Source organism: Hibiscus syriacus, unplaced genomic scaffold, assembly GCF_006381635.1.
Source record: "Hibiscus syriacus cultivar Baekdansim isolate YM2019G1 unplaced genomic scaffold, ASM638163v2 tig00004004_pilon, whole genome shotgun sequence".
Lineage (NCBI taxonomy): Eukaryota > Viridiplantae > Streptophyta > Magnoliopsida > Malvales > Malvaceae > Hibiscus > Hibiscus syriacus.
This window is the reverse complement of record NW_024061991.1, coordinates 554,539-562,858: the sequence shown is the minus strand read 5'-3', so window position 1 is coordinate 562,858 and position 8,320 is coordinate 554,539. Positions and strand designations below refer to the sequence as shown.

At 35.8% G+C, this 8,320-nt stretch overlaps 2 pseudogenes; one reads left to right on the top strand and one right to left on the bottom strand.

Annotated features, from left to right (window-relative positions):
* The first annotated feature begins 466 nt into the window (after window positions 1-466).
* Window positions 467-1,922, top strand: LOC120186048 (annotated as a pseudogene).
* Window positions 1,923-2,797: 875 nt separating this feature from the next.
* LOC120186036 lies at window positions 2,798-4,183 on the bottom strand (annotated as a pseudogene).
* Window positions 4,184-8,320: the final 4,137 nt, after the last annotated feature.

Sequence of the window (8,320 nt, the reverse complement as noted above, 5' to 3'; positions counted from 1 at the left end):
GGCTGTATAAGGATTCTGTTTGCAGGTTTCGGGATCATTTTCCATTTTTGACAAGTATTTGCTAATTTTTTATTGAGGGTCCATATATCCTTTGGTACATACTGTCAGCGTTCTCAAATTCGTTTTTGAAGGCAGAGTAAAAAGCCCCGGAATGCTGGAAGATGTGCCTCCTGGTTCGAAATTCAATCTTTGAAGTTGATGAGCTTACGGCTTTTCGAGTCCTGACCATTTTCATTCTTGATGGTATAGGATTTGGAGTTATTGGTGGATCTCATCATCATTAACTCTACATGCGCAGAATCAAAATAGGCATGGAAGTACTAAGAGAGCGCCTTTTCTGGTTTTACACAAACTTTCTGGAGACGGTTGAGCCCATTATTTTCCTGATACTATCTTCTCCGTAAATTACATAAATTGGGATTAATTGATATTTCTACATATTAGTTTAGTTTGAAATGGAAAATAACCAAGTGTGTTGACCCGAAGATACGAAATTGGACGGGTACTTGGCCAACGTACCTTTGCAAAGGTGTATTATGGGAGGAGTATACAAACCAGCCAGAGTGTGGCCATAAAACTGATAGACAAAGAAAAGGTCACTAAGGTCGGGACGATTAATCAATCAGATCAAGCAAGAGATTTCGGTGATGAGAATTGCTAGACACCCTAATATGTGCAGCTTTATGAGGCAATGGCCACCAAAACCAAGATTTTCTTTGTTATGGAATACTGCAAAGGTGGAGAGCTCTTTAACAAAGTTGCTAATGGAAGACTAAAGGTTGATGTTGCAAGCAAATATTTATTCAGCTTATCAATGCAGTTGATTTCTATAAAGCCTGAAAAACCTACTGTTGGATGAGAATAGGAACCTAAAGGTCACCGACTTTGGGTTAAGTGCACTAGCAGAATTGAAGCGCCAAGATGGCCTGCTTCATACTACTTGCGGTACTCCTGCATATGTTGCTCCTGAAGTGATCAACAGAAAAGGTTAAGATGGAGTAGAAGCTGATATTTGGTCTTCTGGGGTGGTGTTATATGTCTTATTGGCAGGTTATCTCCCATTTCATGATTCAAACTTGATGGAGATGTACAGGAAAATTGGCAAAGCAGAGTTCAGATTCCCTACCTGGTTCCCTCGGAAGTACGCAGGCTGGTGTCTAAGATGTTGGATCCAGACCCAACTTCTAGGATTTCAATGTCTAAGATTAGGGTAAGTGGCTGGTTAAAGAAAGGATTGAATGCCGATGAGCAAGCTTCTCAGGATAGTGGGAATAGCAATGACAATGCTGAGACTAAACAAGAATCAATTCAACTTCCGAAACCTCAATGCTTTCGATATTATTTTACTTTCAGAGGGTTTGATCTGTCAGGATTGTTTGAGGGGATTCTGAAAAGAGACAACCTGTCTCGGTCATCATCTCTAAGCTGGAAGAAGCTGCTAGGCTTTTGAGACTAAAGGTGAAAGAAGAATGCAGGTGTGTGGAAAATGGTAAGGCTGAAGGAGGTTAGAAAAGGGATCTTGTCAATCGATGCGGAGATCTTTCAACTGACTCCGATGTTTCATCTGGTGGAGATTAAGAAATCTAATGGAGACACTTTGGAATATCAGAAGATAGTGAAAGAGGATGAGGGCTGCTCTGAAAGATATGTATGGGTTTGGCAGGGGGATCAACAACAGCAGTCGCTGCAGCATGAGGAACAGCAGGAGCAGACTCAAGAACAGATGTCTAGCTCTTCCTCCAGCAGCAGCTACGACAAACCTTCTTAAATGCTAATTTCTTGAGATATCTTACGTTTGTACATTGTCATACTATGTCACCTTTTGTTTTGTTCTTCCTATGATTGTATTAAGCCTGTTTCAGTAAAATTACTGTCCTTTTGGCAAACTTAACTTATAGCTGACTATAAATTTGACATCTTCATACTTGATTTTGAGTATGTTCATATTCTTGTATGACATTGAAATTGTTCTGAATGGCCAATGGCCAAGCGGACCACAAATGTAGTTTGTCTTTTTGAAAGATGGTAGGGACTTGATGAACATGATGATTAGTGCGGTTTCGGATTCATGGTTTTGGTCATAAAGGCAACAAAGTCATACGGTAAACACCATGTGATCGATAGCATTGTCCCTAATTCTCACGAGGCTAATCAACTCAACCCCACCAGATATCTTCCGCATTGATTGCTTGTTTTGGTTTGGGTTAAGCGGAAGGGCATCCACAACCACACACTATTGTTTCACCAAACTCGAGTGATATTATTATAGGTCACTTTCTTCGTCTTCAGTCCCAGTTTTAATAATGTTACTTTATATTTTGAATATAATTTTTTTATTAAAAGCATAATACGTTTAACTCTTGCTGAGAGAATGAGAGACACTATCCTTGATCACTGTTATTCACTCTACATTTAGATTTCTCCAACAATTAGAATAAGATGAAGTAACCTCGTAAAGAAAGAATTATTCATCCACAACAAACACAAAGACTGCTGACGCTGAACAAAGGACATAGCCTGATGATTCTGAATTTGAGAAATTTTAAAAAAATGAACACATTCCTTAATCATTTATAATATATAGACAAAACGAGGGTACATACAATGCAATGAAAGCAATAGAAAATAACAGGGGGAAAAAACTTATGTTGAGGGTGGGAATTCTGTTTACCCCCAAAACAAGCAATTATCTTAGTATTATGGAGGAATTTTGTTTATTATTATGCCACCTGCTGCATGCAGTAAGTTTCAGTCTCCCTTTTCCCTGGAAGGAAAATTTCATCCATAGCTGATGGCATTGAGCAAAATCATATATTCTCCCTTGTATTCACATCATTCATCAACTCAAATAATAAAATAACAAAAGCACTCATTGAAACTATCAACACATTAACTCCTGTTACACTTGATCTCTATGTTTCCACCAGAGCAGGCTTCACCTTGTTGTTCCAGAATTCCTTGTACCATTGAGCATCGCTGCCAATTTTCTTGGTTTCCACCAAAACCAGCTCATCGGTTAACCTGTAAACTTCAACAGCTATCCCGAAAATCCCGTCTTTTCCCTCCAATTCAATGCCCCATTCTTTCCTCGTCTTCACCCTCAATCTCTCGTCCTTGCCTACTTCCTTCACTTTCTCCACCAATCTCTCTGGTGCATCTCTTAACACGAACCGTTCGCCATAATCGTACGACCATCCAACAACCCCGACAGGTCCAAACCCGATGAGAAGGATATCAAGTCGAATGCATTCAACTCCAAGCTTTTGACATGAGCTTCATCCTTGACTTGCTCCTCATGGATCTCGGGTTCTTTGTAGCCCTTCCTGAACCATGGATTCTTAAGGATCTCATCAATGGTGAACCTCGTCTCGGGATTCGTGTCCAGAAGCCGAGACAGGAAGTGTTTCGTATCGGTGGACATCCATTTAGGACACTTATACTCACCTTTGTAGATCTTCTTGTACATGACCATGAGATTGGGATCGTTAAAAGGCAAGTAACCGGCGTGCAGCACGAAGAGGATGATTCCACAGCACCAGACGTCCACCTTAGCTCCATCGTACCCTTCTTTTCCAATATCTCCGGTGCCACGTAAGCAGGGGTCCCACACAAGGTGTGCAGCATGCCGTCGGCTCGGATCTGATCGGTTACGGCGCTGAGGCCGAAATCCGAAACCTTCAAGTTCCCATTGTCGTCGAGGAGGAGGTTCTCGGGTTTCAAATCACGGTGGAATATCCCGCGGGAGTGACAGTACGCGACGGTAGAGATGAGTTGTTGGAAATACTTACGGCTGAGATCCTCATTGAACCTCCCTTTAGCAACCTTGGCGAACAATTCTCCACCTTTGACGAACTCCATGACGACATAGATCTTCGTCTTGGTAGCCAAGACCTCGAAGAGCTTGACGATATAAGGGTGGTTCAAGCGACTCATGATGGAGATCTCGCGTTTGATGGACACCAAGTTTGGGCTGGATAGCCTTTTCTTGTTGATGACCTTAATGGCGACGCTGAGCCCGGTGCGGACGTTTCTGGCATGATAAACCTTGGCGAAGGCGCCGCAACCGAGGAGCTTGCCTATCTCGTATTTGCCGAAGAGGGCATTTTCTGGGACAGGTTCAATCTCTGGCATAGGTGGTGGAGCCAGAGATCGAACCCAAATGGCGGAATGATTCAGCAGAAAACTAAAATTAGAATAAAAAAGATTAATGATAGAGAGGTATATATGAAAGAATATTTGATTTGGTATAGAACTCTAATTTAAACGGAGAAGATATACGTAATATATGGATTCTAACAACCACCGCGTGTTTCTGAATTCTCCATGGAAGTTTCGGGATCAGCGGACGGCGGAACAGTGTTTAACCTTCTAACCGCTTTCTCTTTTTAAATTATTAATAAATATTTGAACGTGGCAGGTTATTATTCGTAGATGAGTTGACAACGACAGACAAGCTGACAGCCTGGTGATTGGTGGTGAATGTTGAGTTTCGCCGCCCAACTGGTCTCAACTATTATTATTATTATTATATTATTATTCATATATATAATATATATATATATATATATCTCACTTATTTGTATAAATAATAAAATATCACTTATTAATTGGTTATCAATTAATTATGATAATAAAAAAAATTAAAATATATTATTTCATATTTTTATATTTACATTTTAAAATAATTAATTACAACAACAAAAATATATCATTCAAGTTTAAACATATAATTAAAAAATTTATAAATAAATATTTTAACACTTCACTAATATCATTAGCATGTAATATTATCAAATAATGTTAATATAATATTTTTTATATTAAATGTAATTTTGTTTTTTTTTTTAAAGAAATTTTTCATGACATATTTATTTTGATTGATCACGTTATCTTTTTTATATTAATGCAATAAGAGAGACTGATGAATAAAATAATGAAAAATCAAGTAAGAATTATTAAACTAAATATATGGAGGTAATTATCAATTAAGCCAATTAAAATTTGTAAAGTTAACATCGGGGTATTTTAAATTGTCTTATCATTATGATAATACTAATAATTTTCTATTAAGATTTAATTTCAATTGAATCTATACGATGGTCTCAATGATAAAAGGAAATATTATATTTTTAAAAGATTTAAGTTCGAGTAACTGTATTATAGAATATATTATTATCAATAATTAAAAAAATTCTAAACAATATTATTATATATTTACTATAAACTATTAAAAAAAAGTTAATCTCAGTTCAAATCTTAGACAACACAAATCTTACTTCTCCTATAAGAAAATGTTTAAAATATTAATAAAGTAATACTAATGAATTAATATTATTTTTTGAATTATCAATGGTATTCAATTTGGATCGACTAACCAGATTGAATACTGTGGAGGCACGAGCGATCCTCTTCTCAACCCAGTTCGCTCTATCGCAGGCAGAATTTGAACTATATCCTTGCTAAGAATCTAGTGTCTCATCCCACTCGACCAATCGATGTTTGAATGAATTAATATTATTAATCAAGTCTCTAATGGAACATGTATTTTTAGTAAAATTATATATAAAAAAGTTTAAAATGATCATGAAAAAAAATAATTAAAAATAGTGAAATTTGGACAAAGTTTTGAAGCTCATACACAAATTTCATAACTTCCGGAAACAGTGAATTAGGTGATTCCGAAACTCATTAATAGTTCCAAAATTTAGGTTTTCAATAGTCAAGATTTTATATTTTCAATTTAGGAATTCCAAAACATCACAAAAGTTTTGAAGCTTCGTTATATGTTGTCTTTTAATTTGTGAATTTATTGCTCTCGACGATTCTAAAAATTCTTCCAACAACCTCGATGACTAGAAAATATTAGAGCATATAGAAAAGATCTTACAAGAGTCATGAACAACAAGAAAGCTATTCCAAACATTCAAGAACTAAAATTTAATATGTATTCAACTTTTTCATCTTCACATCGAACATTAATTTTCCTTATTGTAATTTTATTCTAATGTTCTTAGATGAGTGAGCTCACATATTACAAACATATACTTTGTGAGAGTTATTCTTAGTTTTAGCATTTATATCTTCTCTTTTGAGAAAGAAGTATTCCTAAGACTTTAGAGTATAAATTAAGTGGTTGTTGTAGACACCTACTTTTATCTGGGTTACAAAATAATTATTTTTATTATTTAGTATTATTATTAATATTTTTTTTTTTTACATGGCCCATTTCCAACAAACAACCCAATCACTACCCAGTAAACTACTCTCCTAAATCCTAATTGCCGAACCCACCCACCACCTCTCACATGATTGCTTCTTTTTCTCTCCAAATGATCGTGGGAACTGGGGGCTTTTAATATTTAAAATATTCTTCTCATCATTTTTGGGGGGGGGGGGGAGCGGTAGATCTCAAGCCATCGGGGGTCTTCTTCTTGCTGTGCTTGTAGGAATCCAAGTCTCAGCTTAAGTATGAAGAAGAAGACGATGAGTTCATGCAGGTAAGAAGCTCGTCGATGAAGCTGGAGAGCATAGATGAGAATGATCCTCCATCGTGGTTGCAATTGTCTTACCCTCTTCCTGAAACTCCTACAGAATCAATGGAGTATCTTGCAAGATCATGGAGTCTTTTGGCTATGGCAATCTCCAAGATGATTCGAGCTCCACTGGTTCAAAGCAATCCATCTGCAGGAGCATTGTACGGGGGTGTTTTCGGTTTTCAAGAAAAAAGGAGAAGAACAAGATGATAATAATCTGTTATTCAAATCCCTTAAAGAAGCAAGAAAGGTGTTCGATGAAATGACCGAGAGAAGCAGTGTTACTTGGAACTGCTGGAGGCAAAGTAAGTGTGTGATGCTCTGCATTACTTTTATGAACATTGTTCCTCTGAGATGAGATTTATATCTTCGTTTCTCTTGGGAACTATCAACTTCGTTGTTTGTTTTCATTATTAAATGCCATGATCATGTCCACTTAATACGTTACAATGTATTTAATTGTTGGCTGTTTTCAGTACTAACTTGGCATGCTTGCTTTCCAATTTGACTGCAAAATTTCTTGGTTGGTCTTCTAAAATCAAGGCTGAAATTGCAATCATCATGTGTTTGTATTCAAATATGAATTCTTATCCCCTTTGTTTCGTGAGAAAATATTAGTTCTCGAAGGCGACGAATGGACAGACTTTAGAATCATAGACTGCTTTACATTTTTTTGAAGTGTAATTCATCATTATCTATGATGTATATTGCTTTTTGTAATGTGTCCCATAGCTAATATTTACTGGTCAAGTACAATTTTCGTGCAAAATGAATTGGAAAGCAATGCAGAGAACGGTTTTTGCTTTTCGTTATTTTAATTTTAAATTTTAAATTTTTTCTTATATTTTATTTTCCCATTGGTTTATTTAATATTTCCTATCTAATATTTTTTTAGGGAATAATTTTAATTGATTAAAAGGTAAATAATTTTGAGTCGGATTTTTAAATTTTAATTTCAATTTTCTCAATTAAAGACAACCGACAAATTAATTGGTATCGAAAGGACGGTTCAGGGTGCTAATCCTTCTTTGACCGTAATCGACTCTCGAACTCGACATTTTCGGTAAAAAGCAGATCAGGTAAGATGGTGTCCGATCAACCTAAATATTTCTTGAAATAGTCGGTGGTGACTCTAATCGAAATCAATTCAAGTTGAAGCCCAACTCCGGGGTCTACTCGAAAGACGGTCGCGACAGTTGTAATGCTACATCTTGTTCTCAAAGATCGATTAAATCTTTGAATTTAGAAAATCTTTAATGTACATATCTAACATAGTTGATGCATACATCATGGAAAAATTTATATCACTCTAAACCATTTGTGTTAATTTTCTTTAATCTTTGCAAAATCTTCCACTAAACTTTTTTGTCATTTCACCATTCTTGATCACATTCTTATCGATTGACTCAACAAACATATGATAATAAATAAATTTATTATTTAATTAAATTTTATTAATTAATATTAATTAATATTTACTTTTCACTAAATAGTTTATATATTTACTGTAATTAACAAGATAAGGATCGTATTCTTGATCCATTTATTTATAATGCGAAGAAATCCCTCTTAAATACATCATTAAAGGCACACTTTTCATCGTCTGTATGGGGAGTGCACAAGTATAGATTTCTCAATCAATAAACATGTTGTGATCGATAGGAGTGCTGATGACTAGGCTAGTTTGTGCCATAACTAGAACGAGCGCATATGAGTATAATAGTGGTCGAATCTCATTAACGTGGCTCCAATAAACTTTACGAGTTAGACGAAGATTATTATAAAGA